This window comes from Aotus nancymaae, unplaced genomic scaffold, assembly GCF_030222135.1.
Source record: "Aotus nancymaae isolate 86718 unplaced genomic scaffold, 86718_ANA_hifiasm-v0.15.2.pri h1tg000207l, whole genome shotgun sequence".
Taxonomy (NCBI): Eukaryota; Metazoa; Chordata; class Mammalia; order Primates; family Aotidae; genus Aotus; species Aotus nancymaae.
The window spans coordinates 636,634-654,570 of record NW_026988622.1 but is presented as its reverse complement, the minus strand read 5'-3'; positions in this window follow the sequence as shown (position 1 = coordinate 654,570).

Sequence of the window (17,937 nt, the reverse complement as noted above, 5' to 3'; positions counted from 1 at the left end):
GTCAATGTGTGCACTCAACTTCCAGAGTTAAACCGGTGTTTGGATTCAGCAGTCTGCAGACACTTTCTGTCCAGAGTCTCAAAACAGGCGTTTTCAGCCCAATAACGGCATATGGAAGAAACAGCCGTAAGCACAGGGAAATATCTGCTTCTAAATCCAAAACGCAGCTACCTAACAGAACGGTTGTCAATGTGTGCACTCACCTCCAGAGTTAAAACCGTGTGTGGATTCAGCAGTCTGCAGACACTTTCTGTGCAGATTCTCAAAACAGGCATTTTCAGCCCCATACCGGCATATGGAAGAAACAGCAGTAAGCACAGGGAAATATCTGCTTCTAAATCGAATACGCAGCTACCTAACAGAACGGTTGTCAATGTGTGCACTCAATTTCCAGAGTTAAACCCGTGTGTGGATTCAGCAGTCTGCAGACACTTTCTGTGCAGAGTCTCAAAACAGGCGTTTTCAGCCCCATACCGGCATAAGGAAGAAACAGCAGTAAGCACGGGGAAATATCTGCTTCTAAATCCAAAACGCAGCTACCTAACAGAACGGCTGTCAATGTGTGCACTCAACTTCCAGAGTTAAACCCGTGTGTTCATTCAGCAGTCTGCAGACACTTTCTGTGTAGAGTCTCAAAACAGGCGTTTTCAGCCCCATACCGGCATATGTAAGAAACAGCAGTAAGCACAGGGAAATACCTGCTTCTACATCCAAAAGGCAGCTACCTAACAGAACGGTTGTCAACGTGTGCACTCAACTTCCAGAGTTAAACTCGTGTGTGGATTCAGCAGTCTGCAGACACTTTCTGTGCAGAGTCTCAAAACAGGCATTTTCAGCCCAATACCGGCGTATGGAAGAAACAGCAGTAAGCCCAGGGAAATATCTGCTTCTAAAACCAAAACGCAGCTACCTAACAGAACGGTTGTCAATGTGTGCAATCAATTTCCAGAGTTAAACCCGTGTGTGGATTCAGCAGTCTGCAGACACATTCTGTGCAGAGTCTCAAAACAGGCGTTTTCAGCCCCATATCGGCATATGGAAGAAACTGCAGTAAGTCCAGGGAAATATCTGCTTATAAATCCAAAACGCAGCTACCTAACAGAACGGTTGTCAGTGTGTGCACTCAACTTCCAGAGTTAAACCCGTGTGTGGATTCAGCAGTCTGCAGACACTTTCTGTGCAGAGTCTCAAAACAGGCGTTTTCAGCCCAATACCGGCATATGGAAGAAACAGCAGTAAGCACAGGGAAATATCTGCTTCTAAATCCAAAACGCAGCTGCCTAACAGAACGGTAGTCAATGTGTGCACTCAACTTCCAGAGTTAAACCCGTGTGTGGATTCAGCAGTCTGCAGACACATTCTGTGCCGAGTCTCAAAACAGGGGTTTTTAGCCCAATACCGGCATACGGAAGAAACAGCAGTAAGCACAGGGAAATATCTGCTTCTAAATCGAAAACGCAGCTACCTATCAGAACGGTTGTCAATGTGTGCACTCACCTCCAGAGTTAAAACCGTGTGTGGATTCAGCAATCTGCAGACACTTTCTGTGCAGAGTCTCAAAACAGGCGTTTTCAGCCCAATACCGGCATATGGAAGAAACAGCAGTTAGCACAGGGAAATATCTGCTTCTAAATCCAAAACGCAGCTACCTAGCAGAACGGTTGTCAATGTGTGCACTCAACTACCAGAGTTAAACCCGTGTGTGGATTCAGCAGTCTGCAGACAATTTCTGTGCAGAGTCTCAAAACAGACGTTTTCAGGCCCATACTGGCATATGGAAGAAACAGCAGTAAGCACAGGCAAATATCTGCTTCAAAATCCAAAACGCAGCTACCTAACAGAACGGTTTTCAATGTGTGCACTCAACTTCCAGAGTTAAACCGGTGTGTGGATTCAGCAGTCTGCAGACACTTTCTGTGCAGAGTCTCAAAACAGGCGTTTTCAGCCCCATATCGGCATATGGAAGAAACAGCAGTAAGCACAGGGAAATATCTGCTTCTAAATCCAAAACGCAGCTACCTAACAGAACGGTTGTCAATGTGTGCACTCAACTTCCAGAGTTAAACCCGTGTTTGGATTCAGCAGTGTGCAGACACTTTCTGTGGAGAGTCTCAAAACAGGCGTTTTCAGCCCAATACCGGCATATGGAAGAAACAGCAGTAAGCACAGGGAAATATCTGCTTCTAAATCCAAAACGCAGCTGCCTAACAGAACGGTTGTCAATGTGTGCACTCAACTTCCAGAGTTAAACCGGTGTTTGGATTCAGCAGTCTGCAGACACTTTCTGTGCAGAGTCTCAAAACAGGCGTTTTCAGCCCAATACCGGCATATGGAAGAAACAGCCGTAAGCACAGGGAAATATCTGCTTCTAAATCCAAAACGCAGCTACCTAACAGAACGGTTGTCAATGTGTGCACTCACCTCCACAGTTAAAACCGTGTGTGGATTCAGCAGTCTGCAGACACTTTCTGTGCAGGTTCTCAACACAGGCGTCTTCAGCCCCATACCGGCATAGGGAAGAAACAGCAGTAAGCACAGGGAAATATCTGCTTCTAAATCCAAAACGCAGCTACCTAACAGAACGGCTGTCAATGTGTGCACTCAACTTCCAGAGTTAAACCCGTGTGTGGATTCAGCAGTCTGCAGACACTTTCTGTGCAGAGTCTCAAAACAGGCGTTTTCAGCCCCATACCGGCATAAGGAAGAAACAGCAGTAAGCACGGGGAAATATCTGCTTCTAAATCCAAAACGCAGCTACCTAACAGAACGGCTGTCAATGTGTGCACTCAACTTCCAGAGTTAAACCCGTGTGTTCATTCAGCAGTCTGCAGACACTTTCTGTGTAGAGTCTCAAAACAGGCGTTTTCAGCCCCATACCGGCATATGTAAGAAACAGCAGTAAGCACAGGGAAATACCTGCTTCTACATCCAAAAGGCAGCTACCTAACAGAACGGTTGTCAACGTGTGCACTCAACTTCCAGAGTTAAACTCGTGTGTGGATTCAGCAGTCTGCAGACACTTTCTGTGCAGAGTCTCAAAACAGGCATTTTCAGCCCAATACCGGCGTATGGAAGAAACAGCAGTAAGCCCAGGGAAATATCTGCTTCTAAAACCAAAACGCAGCTACCTAACAGAACGGTTGTCAATGTGTGCAATCAATTTCCAGAGTTAAACCCGTGTGTGGATTCAGCAGTCTGCAGACACATTCTGTGCAGAGTCTCAAAACAGGCGTTTTCAGCCCCATATCGGCATATGGAAGAAACTGCAGTAAGTCCAGGGAAATATCTGCTTATAAATCCAAAACGCAGCTACCTAACAGAACGGTTGTCAGTGTGTGCACTCAACTTCCAGAGTTAAACCCGTGTGTGGATTCAGCAGTCTGCAGACACTTTCTGTGCAGAGTCTCAAAACAGGCGTTTTCAGCCCAATACCGGCATATGGAAGAAACAGCAGTAAGCACAGGGAAATATCTGCTTCTAAATCCAAAACGCAGCTGCCTAACAGAACGGTAGTCAATGTGTGCACTCAACTTCCAGAGTTAAACCCGTGTGTGGATTCAGCAGTCTGCAGACACATTCTGTGCCGAGTCTCAAAACAGGGGTTTTTAGCCCAATACCGGCATACGGAAGAAACAGCAGTAAGCACAGGGAAATATCTGCTTCTAAATCGAAAACGCAGCTACCTAACAGAACGGTTGTCAATGTGTGCACTCACCTCCAGAGTTAAAACCGTGTGTGGATTCAGCAATCTGCAGACACTTTCTGTGCAGAGTCTCAAAACAGGCGTTTTCAGCCCAATACCGGCATATGGAAGAAACAGCAGTTAGCACAGGGAAATATCTGCTTCTAAATCCAAAACGCAGCTACCTAGCAGAACGGTTGTCAATGTGTGCACTCAACTACCAGAGTTAAACCCGTGTGTGGATTCAGCAGTCTGCAGACAATTTCTGTGCAGAGTCTCAAAACAGACGTTTTCAGGCCCATACTGGCATATGGAAGAAACAGCAGTAAGCACAGGCAAATATCTGCTTCAAAATCCAAAACGCAGCTACCTAACAGAACGGTTTTCAATGTGTGCACTCAACTTCCAGAGTTAAACCGGTGTGTGGATTCAGCAGTCTGCAGACACTTTCTGTGCAGAGTCTCAAAACAGGCGTTTTCAGCCCCATATCGGCATATGGAAGAAACAGCAGTAAGCACAGGGAAATATCTGCTTCTAAATCCAAAACGCAGCTACCTAACAGAACGGTTGTCAATGTGTGCACTCAACTTCCAGAGTTAAACCCGTGTTTGGATTCAGCAGTGTGCAGACACTTTCTGTGGAGAGTCTCAAAACAGGCGTTTTCAGCCCAATACCGGCATATGGAAGAAACAGCAGTAAGCACAGGGAAATATCTGCTTCTAAATCCAAAACGCAGCTGCCTAACAGAACGGTTGTCAATGTGTGCACTCAACTTCCAGAGTTAAACCGGTGTTTGGATTCAGCAGTCTGCAGACACTTTCTGTGCAGAGTCTCAAAACAGGCGTTTTCAGCCCAATACCGGCATATGGAAGAAACAGCCGTAAGCACAGGGAAATATCTGCTTCTAAATCCAAAACGCAGCTACCTAACAGAACGGTTGTCAATGTCTGCACTCACCTCCACAGTTAAAACCGTGTGTGGATTCAGCAGTCTGCAGACACTTTCTGTGCAGGTTCTCAACACAGGCGTCTTCAGCCCCATACCGGCATAGGGAAGAAACAGCAGTAAGCACAGGGAAATATCTGCTTCTAAATCCAAAACGCAGCTACCTAACAGAACGGCTGTCAATGTGTGCACTCAACTTCCAGAGTTAAACCCGTGTTTGGATTCAGCAGTCTGCAGACACTTTCTGTGCAGAGTCTCAATACAGGCGTTTTCAGCCCAATACCGGCATATGGAAGAAACAGCACTAAGCACAGGGAAATATCTGCTTCTAAATCCGAAACGCAGCTACCTAACAGAACGGTTGTCAACGTGTGCACTCACCGCCAGAGTTAAAACCGTGTGTGGATTCAGCAGTCTGCAAACACTTTCTGTGCAGAGTCTCAAAACAGGCGTTTTCAGCCCCATACCGGCATATGGAAGAAACAGCAGTAAGCACAGGGAAATATCAGCTTCTAAATCCAAAACGCAGCTTCCTAACAGAACGGTTGTCAATGTGGGCACTCACCTCCAGAGTTAAAACCGTGTGTGGATTCAGCAGTCTGCAGACACTTTCTGTGCAGAGTCTCAACACAGGCATTTTCAGCCCAATACCGGCATATGGAAGAAACAGCAGTAAGCACAGGGAAATATCTGCTTCTAAATCCAAAACGCAGCTACCTAACAGAACGGTTGTCAATGTGTGCACTCAACTTCCAGAGTTAAACCCGTGTGTGGATTCAGCAGTGTGCAGACTCTTTCTGTGGAGAGTCTCAAAACAGGCGTTTTCAGCCCAATACCTGCATATGGAAGAAACAGCAGTAAGCACAGGGAAATATCTGCTTCTAAATCCAAAAGACAGCTGCCTAACAGAACGGTTGTCAATGTGTGCACTCAACTTCCAGAGTTAAACCGGTGTTTGGATTCAGCAGTCTGCAGACACTTTCTGTCCAGAGTCTCAAAACAGGCGTTTTCAGCCCAATAACGGCATATGGAAGAAACAGCCGTAAGCACAGGGAAATATCTGCTTCTAAATCCAAAACGCAGCTACCTAACAGAACGGTGGTCAATATGTGCACTCACCTCCAGAGGTAAAACCGTGTGTGGATTCAGCAGTCTGCAGACACTTTCTGTGCAGATTCTCAAAACAGGCATTTTCAGCCCCATACCGGCATATGGAAGAAACAGCAGTAAGCACAGGGAAATATCTGCTTCTAAATCCAATACGCAGCTACCTAACAGAACGGTTGTCAATGTGTGCACTCAATTTCCAGAGTTAAACCCGTGTGTGGATTCAGCAGTCTGCAGACACTTTCTGTGCAGAGTCTCAAAACAGGCGTTTTCAGCCCCATACCGGCATAAGGAAGAAACAGCAGTAAGCACGGGGAAATATCTGCTTCTAAATCCAAAACGCAGCTACCTAACAGAACGGCTGTCAATGTGTGCACTGAACTTCCAGAGTTAAACCCGTGTGTTCATTCAGCAGTCTGCAGACACTTTCTGTGTAGAGTCTCAAAACAGGCGTTTTCAGCCCCATACCGGCATATGGAAGAAACAGCAGTAAGCACAGGGAAATACCTGCTTCTACATCCAAAAGGCAGCTACCTAACAGAACGGTTGTCAACGTGTGCACTCAACTTCCAGAGTTAAACTCGTGTGTGGATTCAGCAGTCTGCAGACACTTTCTGTGCAGAGTCTCAAAACAGGCATTTTCAGCCCAATACCGGCGTATGGAAGAAACAGCAGTAAGCACAGGGAAATATCTGCTTCTAAAACCAAAACGCAGCCACCTAACAGAACGGTTGTCAATGTGTGCAATCAATTTCCAGAGTTAAACCCGTGTGTGGATTCAGCAGTCTGCAGACACATTCTGTGCAGAGTCTCAAAACAGGCGTTTTCAGCCCCATATCGGCATATGGAAGAAACTGCAGTAAGTCCAGGGAAATATCTGCTTATAAATCCAAAACGCAGCTACCTAACAGAACGGTTGTCAGTGTGTGCACTCAACTTCCAGAGTTAAACCCGTGTGTGGATTCAGCAGTCTGCAGACACTTTCTGTGCAGAGTCTCAAAACAGGCGTTTTCAGCCCAATACCGGCATATGGAAGAAACAGCAGTAAGCACAGGGAAATATCTGCTTCTAAATCCAAAACGCAGCTGCCTAACAGAACGGTAGTCAATGTGTGCACTCAACTTCCAGAGTTAAACCCGTGTGTGGATTCAGCAGTCTGCAGACACATTCTGTGCCGAGTCTCAAAACAGGGGTTTTTAGCCCAATACCGGCATACGGAAGAAACAGCAGTAAGCACAGGGAAATATCTGCTTCTAAATCGAAAACGCAGCTACCTAACAGAACGGTTGTCAATGTGTGCACTCACCTCCAGAGTTAAAACCGTGTGTGGATTCAGCAATCTGCAGACACTTTCTGTGCAGAGTCTCAAAACAGGCATTTTCAGCCCAATACCGGCATATGGAAGAAACAGCAGTTAGCACAGGGAAATATCTGCTTCTAAATCCAAAACGCAGCTACCTAGCAGAACGGTTGTCAATGTGTGCACTCAACTACCAGAGTTAAACCCGTGTGTGGATTCAGCAGTCTGCAGACAATTTCTGTGCAGAGTCTCAAAACAGACGTTTTCAGGCCCATACTGGCATATGGAAGAAACAGCAGTAAGCACAGGGAAATATCTGCTTCAAAATCCAAAACGCAGCTACCTAACAGAACGGTTTTCAATGTGTGCACTCAACTTCCAGAGTTAAACCCGTGTGTGGATTCAGCAGTCTGCAGACACTTTCTGTGCAGAGTCTCAAAACAGGCGTTTTCAGCCCCATATCGGCATATGGAAGAAACAGCAGTAAGCACAGGGAAATATCTGCTTCTAAATCCAAAACGCAGCTACCTAACAGAACGGTTGTCAATGTGTGCACTCAACTTCCAGAGTTAAACCCGTGTTTGGATTCAGCAGTGTGCAGACACTTTCTGTGGAGAGTCTCAAAACAGGCGTTTTCAGCCCAATACCGGCATATGGAAGAAACAGCAGTAAGCACAGGGAAATATCTGCTTCTAAATCCAAAACGCAGCTGCCTAACAGAACGGTTGTCAATGTGTGCACTCAACTTCCAGAGTTAAACCGGTGTTTGGATTCAGCAGTCTGCAGACACTTTCTGTGCAGAGTCTCAAAACAGGCGTTTTCAGCCCAATACCGGCATATGGAAGAAACAGCCGTAAGCACAGGGAAATATCTGCTTCTAAATCCAAAACGCAGCTACCTAACAGAACGGTTGTCAATGTGTGCACTCACCTCCACAGTTAAAACCGTGTGTGGATTCAGCAGTCTGCAGACACTTTCTGTGCAGGGTCTCAACACAGGCGTCTTCAGCCCCATACCGGCATAGGGAAGAAACAGCAGTAAGCACAGGGAAATATCTGCTTCTAAATCCAAAACGCAGCTACCTAACAGAACGGCTGTCAATGTGTGCACTCAACTTCCAGAGTTAAACCCGTGTTTGGATTCAGCAGTCTGCAGACACTTTCTGTGCAGAGTCTCAATACAGGCGTTTTCAGCCCAATACCGGCATATGGAAGAAACAGCACTAAGCACAGGGAAATATCTGCTTCTAAATCCGAAACGCAGCTACCTAACAGAACGGTTGTCAACGTGTGCACTCACCGCCAGAGTTAAAACCGTGTGTGGATTCAGCAGTCTGCAAACACTTTCTGTGCAGAGTCTCAAAACAGGCGTTTTCAGCCCCATACCGGCATATGGAAGAAACAGCAGTAAGCACAGGGAAATATCAGCTTCTAAATCCAAAACGCAGCTTCCTAACAGAACGGTTGTCAATGTGGGCACTCACCTCCAGAGTTAAAACCGTGTGTGGATTCAGCAGTCTGCAGACACTTTCTGTGCAGAGTCTCAACACAGGCATTTTCAGCCCAATACCGGCATATGGAAGAAACAGCAGTAAGCACAGGGAAATATCTGCTTCTAAATCCAAAACGCAGCTACCTAACAGAACGGTTGTCAATGTGTGCACTCAACTTCCAGAGTTAAACCCGTGTGTGGATTCAGCAGTGTGCAGACTCTTTCTGTGGAGAGTCTCAAAACAGGCGTTTTCAGCCCAATACCTGCATATGGAAGAAACAGCAGTAAGCACAGGGAAATATCTGCTTCTAAATCCAAAAGACAGCTGCCTAACAGAACGGTTGTCAATGTGTGCACTCAACTTCCAGAGTTAAACCGGTGTTTGGATTCAGCAGTCTGCAGACACTTTCTGTCCAGAGTCTCAAAACAGGCGTTTTCAGCCCAATAACGGCATATGGAAGAAACAGCCGTAAGCACAGGGAAATATCTGCTTCTAAATCCAAAACGCAGCTACCTAACAGAACGGTTGTCAATATGTGCACTCACCTCCAGAGGTAAAACCGTGTGTGGATTCAGCAGTCTGCAGACACTTTCTGTGCAGATTCTCAAAACAGGCATTTTCAGCCCCATACCGGCATATGGAAGAAACAGCAGTAAGCACAGGGAAATATCTGCTTCTAAATCCAATACGCAGCTACCTAAAAGAACGGTTGTCAATGTGTGCACTCAATTTCCAGAGTTAAACCCGTGTGTGGATTCAGCAGTCTGCAGACACTTTCTGTGCAGAGTCTCAAAACAGGCGTTTTCAGCCCCATACCGGCATAAGGAAGAAACAGCAGTAAGCACGGGGAAATATCTGCTTCTAAATCCAAAACGCAGCTACCTAACAGAACGGCTGTCAATGTGTGCACTCAACTTCCAGAGTTAAACCCGTGTGTTCATTCAGCAGTCTGCAGACACTTTCTGTGTAGAGTCTCAAAACAGGCGTTTTCAGCCCCATACCGGCATATGGAAGAAACAGCAGTAAGCACAGGGAAATACCTGCTTCTACATCCAAAAGGCAGCTACCTAACAGAACGGTTGTCAATGTGTGCACTCAACTTCCAGAGTTAAACTCGTGTGTGGATTCAGCAGTCTGCAGACACTTTCTGTGCAGAGTCTCAAAACAGGCATTTTCAGCCCAATACCGGCGTATGGAAGAAACAGCAGTAAGCACAGGGAAATATCTGCTTCTAAAACCAAAACGCAGCTACCTAACAGAACGGTTGTCAATGTGTGCAATCAATTTCCAGAGTTAAACCCGTGTGTGGATTCAGCAGTCTGCAGACACATTCTGTGCAGAGTCTCAAAACAGGTGTTTTCAGCCCCATATCGGCATATGGAAGAAACTGCAGTAAGCCCAGGGAAATATCTGCTTATAAATCCAAAACGCAGCTACCTAACAGAACGGTTGTCAGTGTGTGCACTCAATTTCCAGAGTTAAACCCGTGTGTGGATTCAGCAGTCTGCAGACACATTCTGTGCCGAGTCTCAAAACAGGGGTTTTTAGCCCAATACCGGCATACGGAAGAAACAGCAGTAAGCATAGGGAAATATCTGCTTCTAAATCGAAAACGCAGCTACCTAACGGAACGGTTGTCAATGTGTGCACTCACCTCCAGAGGTAAACCCGTGTTTGGATTCAGCAGTGTGCAGACACTTTCTGTGGAGAGTCTCAAAACAGGCGTTTTCAGCCCAATACCGGCATATGGAAGAAACAGCAGTAAGCACAGGGAAATATCTGCTTCTAAATCCAAAACGCAGCTGCCTAACAGAACGGTTGTCAATGTGTGCACTCAACTTCCAGAGTTAAACCGGTGTTTGGATTCAGCAGTCTGCAGACACATTCTGTGCAGAGTCTCAAAACAGGTGTTTTCAGCCCAATAACGGCATATGGAAGAAACAGCCGTAAGCACAGGGAAATATCTGCTTCTAAATCCAAAACGCAGCTACCTAACAGAACGGTTGTCAATGTGTGCACTCACCTCCAGAGTTAAAACCGTGTGTGGATTCAGCAGTCTGCAGCCACTTTCTGTGCAGAATCTCAAAACAGGCATTTTCAGCCCCATACCGGCATATGGAAGAAACAGCAGTAAGCACAGGGAAATATCTGCTTCTAAATCCAAAACGCAGCTACCTAACAGAACGGTTGTCAATGTGTGCTCTCAACTTCCAGAGTTAAACCCGTGTGTTTATTCAGCAGTCTGCAGACACTTTATGTGCAGAGTCTCAAAACAGGCGTTTTCAGCGCAATACTGGCATGGGGAAGAAACAGCAGTAAGCACAGGTAAATAACTGCTTCTAAATCCAAAGCGAAGCTACCTACCAGAACGGTTGTCAATGTGTGCACTCAACTTCAGAGTTAAACACGTGTGTGGATTCAGCAGTCTGCAGACACTTTCTGTGCAGAGGCACAAAACAGGTGTTTTCAGCCCAATACCAGCTTATGGTAAAAAGAGCAGTAAGCACAGGGAAATATCTGCTTCTAAATCCAAAATGCAGCTACCTAACAGAACGGTAGTCAATGTGTGCACTCAACTTCCAGAGTTAAACCCGTGTGTGGATTCAGCAGACTGCAGACACATTCTGTGCAGAGTCTCAAAACAGGCGTTTTCAGCCCAATACCGGCATACGGAAGAAACAGCAGTAAGCACAGGGAAATATCTGCTTCTAAATCCAAAACGCAGCTACCTAACAGAACGGTTGTCAATGTGTGCACTCAACTTCCAGAGTTAAACCCGTGTGTGGATTCAGCAGTGTGCAGACACTTTCTGTGGAGAGTCTCAAAACAGGCGTTTTCAGCCCAATACCGGCATATGGAAGAAACAGCAGTAAGCACAGGGAAATATCTGCTTCTAAATCCAAAAGACAGCTGCCTAACAGAACGGTTGTCAATGTGTGCACTCAACTTCCAGAGTTAAACCGGTGTTTGGATTCAGCAGTCTGCAGACACTTTCTGTGCAGAGTCTCAAAACAGGCGTTTTCAGCCCAATAACGGCATATGGAAGAAACAGTCGTAAGCACAGGGAAATATCTGCTTCTAAATCCAAAAGGCAGCTACCTAACAGAACGGTTGTCAATGTGTGCACTCACCTCCAGAGTTAAAACCGTGTGTGGATTCAGCAGTCTGCAGACACTTTCTGTGCAGAATCTCAAAACAGGCATTTTCAGCCCCATACCGGCATATGGAAGAAACAGCAGTAAGCACAGGGAAATATCTGCTTCTAAATCCAAAACGCAGCTACCTAACAGAACGGTTGTCAATGTGTGCACTCACCTCCACAGTTAAAACCGTGTGTGGATTCAGCAGTCTGCAGACACTTTCTGTGCAGGGTCTCAACACAGGCGTCTTCACCCCCATACCGGCATAGGGAAGAAACAGCAGTAAGCACAGGGAAATATCTGCTTCTAAATCCAAAACGCAGCTACCTAACAGAACGGCTGTCAATGTGTGCACTCAACTTCCAGAGTTAAACCCGTGTTTGGATTCAGCAGTCTGCAGACACTTTCTGTGCAGAGTCTCAATACAGGCGTTTTCAGCCCAATACCGGCATATGGAAGAAACAGCACTAAGCACAGGGAAATATCTGCTTCTAAATCCGAAACGCAGCTACCTAACAGAACGGTTGTCAACGTGTGCACTCACCGCCAGAGTTAAAACCGTGTGTGGATTCAGCAGTCTGCAAACACTTTCTGTGCAGAGTCTCAAAACAAGCGTTTTCAGCCCCATACCGGCATATGGAAGAAACAGCAGTAAGCACAGGGAAATATCAGCTTCTAAATCCAAAACGCAGCTTCCTAACAGAACGGTTGTCAATGTGGGCACTCACCTCCAGAGTTAAACCCGTGTGTGGATTCAGCAGTCTGCAGACACTTTCTGTGCAGAGTCTCAACACAGGCATTTTCAGCCCAATACCGGCATATGGAAGAAACAGCAGTAAGCACAGGGAAATATCTGCTTCTAAATCCAAAACGCAGCTACCTAACAGAACGGTTGTCAATGTGTGCACTCAACTTCCAGAGTTAAACCCGTGTGTGGATTCAGCAGTGTGCAGACTCTTTCTGTGGAGAGTCTCAAAACAGGCGTTTTCAGCCCAATACCTGCATATGGAAGAAACAGCAGTAAGCACAGGGAAATATCTGCTTCTAAATCCAAAAGACAGCTGCCTAACAGAACGGTTGTCAATGTGTGCACTCAACTTCCAGAGTTAAACCGGTGTTTGGATTCAGCAGTCTGCAGACACTTTCTGTCCAGAGTCTCAAAACAGGCGTTTTCAGCCCAATAACGGCATATGGAAGAAACAGCCGTAAGCACAGGGAAATATCTGCTTCTAAATCCAAAACGCAGCTACCTAACAGAACGGTTGTCAATATGTGCACTCACCTCCAGAGGTAAAACCGTGTGTGGATTCAGCAGTCTGCAGACACTTTCTGTGCAGATTCTCAAAACAGGCATTTTCAGCCCCATACCGGCATATGGAAGAAACAGCAGTAAGCACAGGGAAATATCTGCTTCTAAATCCAATACGCAGCTACCTAACAGAACGGTTGTCAATGTGTGCACTCAATTTCCAGAGTTAAACCCGTGTGTGGATTCAGCAGTCTGCAGACACTTTCTGTGCAGAGTCTCAAAACAGGCGTTTTCAGCCCCATACCGGCATAAGGAAGAAACAGCAGTAAGCACGGGGAAATATCTGCTTCTAAATCCAAAACGCAGCTACCTAACAGAACGGCTGTCAATGTGTGCACTCAACTTCCAGAGTTAAACTCGTGTGTGGATTCAGCAGTCTGCAGACACTTTCTGTGCAGAGTCTCAAAACAGGCATTTTCAGCCCAATACCGGCGTATGGAAGAAACAGCAGTAAGCACAGGGAAATATCTGCTTCTAAAACCAAAACGCAGCTACCTAACAGAACGGTTGTCAATGTGTGCAATCAATTTCCAGAGTTAAACCCGTGTGTGGATTCAGCAGTCTGCAGACACATTCTGTGCAGAGTCTCAAAACAGGCGTTTTCAGCCCCATATCGGCATATGGAAGAAACTGCAGTAAGCCCAGGGAAATATCTGCTTATAAATCCAAAACGCAGCTACCTAACAGAACGGTTGTCAGTGTGTGCACTCAATTTCCAGAGTTAAACCCGTGTGTGGATTCAGCAGTCTGCAGACACATTCTGTGCCGAGTCTCAAAACAGGGGTTTTTAGCCCAATACCGGCATACGGAAGAAACAGCAGTAAGCATAGGGAAATACCTGCTTCTACATCCAAAAGGCAGCTACCTAACAGAACGGTTGTCAATGTGTGCACTCAACTTCCAGAGTTAAACTCGTGTGTGGATTCAGCAGTCTGCAGACACTTTCTGTGCAGAGTCTCAAAACAGGCATTTTCAGCCCAATACCGGCGTATGGAAGAAACAGCAGTAAGCACAGGGAAATATCTGCTTCTAAAACCAAAACGCAACTACCTAACAGAACGGTTGTCAATGTGTGCAATCAATTTCCAGAGTTAAACCCGTGTGTGGATTCAGCAGTCTGCAGACACATTCTGTGCAGAGTCTCAAAACAGGCGTTTTCAGCCCCATATCGGCATATGGAAGAAACTGCTGTAAGCACAGGGAAATATCTGCTTATAAATCCAAAACGCAGCTACCTAACAGAACGGTTGTCAGTGTGTGCACTCAACTTCCAGAGTTAAACCCGTGTGTGGATTCAGCAGTCTGCAGACACTTTCTGTGCAGAGTCTGAAAACAGGCGCTTTCAGCCCAATACCGGCATATGGAAGAAACAGCAGTAAGCACAGGGAAATATCTGCTTCTAAATCCAAAACGCAGCTGCCTAACAGAACGGTAGTCAATGTGTGCACTCAACTTCCAGAGTTAAACCCGTGTGTGGATTCAGCAGTCTGCAGACACATTCTGTGCCGAGTCTCAAAACAGGGGTTTTTAGCCCAATACCGGCATACGGAAGAAACAGCAGTAAGCACAGGGAAATATCTGCTTCTAAATCGAAAACGCAGCTACCTAACAGAACGGTTGTCAATGTGTGCACTCACCTCCAGAGTTAAACCCGTATGTGGATTCAGCAGTCTGCAGACACTTTCTGTGCAGAGTCTCAAAACAGGCGTTTTCAGCCCAATACCGGCATATGGAAGAAACAGCAGTAAGCACAGGGAAATATCTGCTTCTAAATCCAAAACGCAGCTACCTAGCAGAACGGTTGTCAATGTGTGCACTCAACTACCAGAGTTAAACCCGTGTGTGGATTCAGCAGTCTGCAGACAATTTCTGTGCAGAGTCTCAAAACAGACGTTTTCAGCCCCATACTGGCATATGGAAGAAACAGCAGTAAGCACAGGGAAATATCTGCTTCAAAATCCAAAACGCAGCTACCTAACAGAACGGTTGTCAATGTGTGCACTCAACTTCCAGAGTTAAACCCGTGTGTGGATGCAGCAGTCTGCAGACACTTTCTGTGCAGAGTCTCAAAACAGGCGTTTTCAGCCCCATATCGGCATATGGAAGAAACAGCAGTAAGCACAGGGAAATATCTGCTTCTAAATCCAAAACGCAGCTACCTAACAGAACGGTTGTCAATGTGTGCAATCAACTTCCAGAGTTAAACCCATGTGTGTATTCAGCAGTCTGCAGATACTTTCTGTGCAGAGTCTCAAAACAGGCGTTTTCAGCCCAATACTGACATGTGGAAGAAACAGCAGTAAGCACAGGTAAATATCTGCTTCTAAATCCAAAATGCAGCTACCTAACAGAACGGTTGTCGATGTGTGCACTCATCTTCAGAGTTAAACCCGTGTTTGGATTCAGCAGTCTGCACAAACTTTCTGTGCAGAGTCTCAAAACAGGCGTTTTCAGCCCAATACCTGCATATGGAAGAAACAGCCGTAAGCACAGGGAAATATCTGCTTCTAAATCCAAAATGCAGCTGCCTAACGGAAGGGTTGACAATGTGTGCACTCAACTTGCAGAGTTAAACCCGTGTGTGGATTAAGCAGTCTGCAGACACTTTCTGTGCAGAGTCTCAAAACAGGCGTTTTCAGCCCCATACCGGCATATGGAAGAAACAGCAGTAAGCACAGGGAATATCTGCTTCTAAATCCAAAACGCAGCTACCTAACAGAACGGTTGTCAATGTGTGCAGTCAACTTCAAGAGTTAAACCCGTGTGTGGATTCAGCAGTCTGCAGACACTTTCTGTGCAGAGTCTCAAAACAGGCGTTTTCAGACCAATACCGGCATAAGGAAGAAACAGCAGTAAGCACAGGTGAATATCTGCTTGTAAATGCAAAACGCAGCTACCTAACAGAACGGGTGTCAATGTGTGCACTCAACTTCCAGAGTTAAACCCGTGTGTGGAATCAGCAGTCTGCAGACACTTTCTGTGCAGAGTCTGAAAACAGGCGTTTTCAGCCCAATGCCGGCATATGGAAGAAACAGCAGTAAGCATAGGGAAATATCTGCTTCTAAATCCAAAACGCAGCTACCCAACAGAACGGTTGTCAATGTGTGCACTCAACTTCCAGAGTTAAACCTGTGTGTGAATTCAGCAGTCTGCAGACACTTTCCGTGCAGAGTCTCAAAACAGGCGTTTTCAGCCCCATACCGGCATATGGAAGAAACAGCAGTAAGCACAGGGAAATATCTGCTTCTAAATCCAAAACGCAGCTACCTAACAGAACGGTTGTCAATGTGTGCACTCAATTTCCAGAGTTAAACCCGTGTGTGGATTCAGCAGTCTGCAGACACTTTCTGTGCAGAGTCTCAAAACTGGCGTTTTCAGCCCCATACCGGCCTAAGGAAGAAACAGCAGTAAGCACGGGGAAATATCTGCTTCTAAATCCAAAACGCAGCTACCTAACAGAACGGCTGTCAATGTGTGCACTCAACTTCCAGAGATAAACCCGTGTGTTCATTCAGCAGTCTGCAGACACTTTCTGTGTAGAGTCTCAAAACAGGCCTTTTCAGCCCCATACCGGCATATGAAAGAAACACCAGTAAGCACAGGGAAATACGTGCTTCTACATCCAAAAGGCAGCTACCTAACAGAACGGTTGTCAATGTGTGCACTCAACTTCCAGAGTTAAACTCGTGTGTGGATTCAGCAGTCTGCAGACACTTTCTGTGCAGAGTCTCAAAACAGGCATTTTCAGCCCAATACCGGCATATGGAAGAAACAGCAGTAAGCACAGGGAAATATCTGCTTCTAAAACCAAAACGCAGCTACCTAACAGAACGGTTGTCAGTGTGTGCTATCAATTTCCAGAGTTAAACCCGTGTGTGGATTCAGCAGTCTGCAGACACATTCTGTGCAGAGTCTCAAAACAGGCGTTTTCAGCCCCATATCGGCATATGGAAGAAACTGCAGTAAGCACAGGGAAATATCTGCTTATAAATCCAAAACGCAGCTACCTAACAGAACGGTTGTCAGTGTGTGCACTCAACTTCCAGAGTTAAACCCGTGTGTGGATTCAGCAGTCTGCAGACACTTTCTGTGCAGAGTCTCAAAACAGGCGTATTCAGCCCAATACCGGCATATGGAAGAAACAGCAGTAAGCACAGGGAAATATCTGCTTCTAAATCCAAAACGCAGCTGCCTAACAGAACGGTAGTCAATGTGTGCACTCAACTTCCAGAGTTAAACCCGTGTGTGGATTCAGCAGTCTGCAGACACATTCTGTGCCGAGTCTCAAAACAGGGGTTTTTAGCCCAATACCGGCATACGGAAGAAACAGCAGTAAGCACAGGGAAATATCTGCTTCTATATCGAAAACGCAGCTACCTAACAGAACGGTTGTCAATGTGTGCACTCACCTCCAGAGTTAAAACCGTGTGTGGATTCAGCAGTCTGCAGACACTTTCTGTGCAGATTCTCAAAACAGGCGTTTTCAGCCCAATACCGGCATATGGAAGAAACAGCAGTAAGCACAGGGAAATATCTGCTTCTAAATCCAAAACGCAGCTACCTAGCAGAACGGTTGTCAATGTGTGCACTCAACTACCAGAGTTAAACCCGTGTGTGGATTCAGCAGTCTGCAGACAATTTCTCTGCAGAGTCTTAAAACAGACGTTTTCAGCCCCATACTGGCCTATGGAAGAAACAGCAGTAAGCACAGGGAAATATCTGCTTCAAAATCCAAATCGCAGCTACCTAACAGAACGGTTGTCAATGTGTGCACTCAACTTCCAGAGTTAAACCCGTGTGTGGATGCAGCAGTCTGCAGACACTTTCTGTGCAGTGTCTCAAAACAGGCGTTTTCAGCCCCATATCGGCATATGGAAGAAACAGCAGTAAGCACAGGGAAATATCTGCTTCTAAATCCAAAACGCAGCTACCTAACAGAACGGTTGTCAATGTGTGCACTCA